Raw genomic sequence first — 1,664 nt, forward strand, 5'->3', positions numbered from 1 at the left:
AACAAAAATAAATTAAAATTTGGGGCAGCTAGGTGGAGCAGTGGATAGAGCATTGGCCCTGAAGTCAGGAGGACCTGAGTTCAAATCCGACCTCAGACCAAACACTTGACCATACTAGCTGTGTGACCTTGGGCAAGTTACTTAACCCCGATTGCCTTACTAAAAAAAAAAATAATAATAATAAATAAAACTGATATGTTGTAAAACTCACAGCTCTCTGTTGGCTGGTGCTGCAAATGTTTAACCATTTGAGGAATATCAATTTATTGACAGATGTCACATTCAGCATTAGATGAAGCCTGTAAATTCCAGCATTAAGTTTTCCCCATCTGGGAGAGGTGGCTTTTGTCCAGCGGCAAGGGCCCTAGCCTGGGAGTTAGAGGAGGGAGAGCTGAATGCTAACTCCACCACCTGCCCTAGGAGCTGTGACCTTGGTAAGTTGTTTCTCCCTTTCTGTTCCTTAATTTTTTTGTAAAATGAGAGTGTGGGGGGGGGGCAGCTAGGTGGCATGGTGGACAGAGCTTGGGACTTGGAGTCAGGAGGACCTGAGTTCAAATCCAGCCTCAGACATTTGACACTAGCTGTGTGACCCTGGGCAAGCCACTTAACCCCAATTGCCTCACCAAAAAGCAAAAAAATAAAAAAAAATAAATGAGAAGGTTGGATCAGCTGACCTTGAGGTCCCTGTGTCTTGAAGTCTATGATCCTATGAACTTAATTGTCAGTTCTTTCTTCAATGGATTTATTTTCAGTACTGGTGAGATTTGTCAAGTAAGTTAGAAGAGTCCTAGACAATGTCAAACATAAAATTTCTTAATGCTCAGGATTTAATCTTAGGGAAAACTGAGTCTTCCTAAGCAAGAAATCCGTCCCTCACTCCCTAATCTCTGCACTGAAGACACTGAATTTCAAATAGGATTTGGAATGGGGGCTTAATAAGTCTGGGGCAGATAAGGACGACAAAGGCGGTTTGCATTTCTTTGGGGTGGAATCTCTGCCTGTTCGAGGTGCAACTTCTAGCCTAGAAGAGACAGTATTCAGAGACGGAGGCCCTGGGCTTGCTTCTTGCTACTCTCCTCTGGCTGTGGCTTGGGACAATCCCTGTTCACCATTCTAAACCTCAGTTTCCCACTCCATAAAAGGAGGGAATTGGATTTCTTTTTTGTTGTTGTTTTTGCTAGTTCCTTTTCGGTTCTAAATCTATAATCCTGGTAAATGAAGTACAGGGGATAAAGCCCAGAGAAATGGGAATCAGAGGGAGACGCATGGGGAGCGGGGTATCAGAGGGAGCTGAGGAAGTGGGGTTCATAATCTGCATCGGGAGACAGCACAAGGTTAAGAGACGTAGTAGCTCTGCCTCTGGGCCATTTTCGGCCCGGGCTCCCCTCTCCTGCTAAAGGTGTTAGTGAGACGGAGCTCAGACACCTTGCTCAAGCAAGCCTGCTCAGGCCCCACCCCTGCCTTCCAGCATCCAGCATCCAGCATCCCTCCTTGGCTCAGCTCCTGTCCTCCGCACCCGCATTGTGACACGCACACATTGTAACACACACCCACACCCTCCGATGCCTGGAATCCTCCCTGCCCTGAGCAGGCGAGAAAACGCAGGAACCATTGTTTTGCCTCCGTGTGTGTGTGTGTGTGTGTGTGTGTGTGTGTGTGTGTGT

The sequence above is a fragment of the Vombatus ursinus genome, unplaced genomic scaffold (assembly GCF_900497805.2).
Source record: "Vombatus ursinus unplaced genomic scaffold, bare-nosed wombat genome assembly UNPS02014847.1, whole genome shotgun sequence".
NCBI lineage: Eukaryota > Metazoa > Chordata > Mammalia > Diprotodontia > Vombatidae > Vombatus > Vombatus ursinus.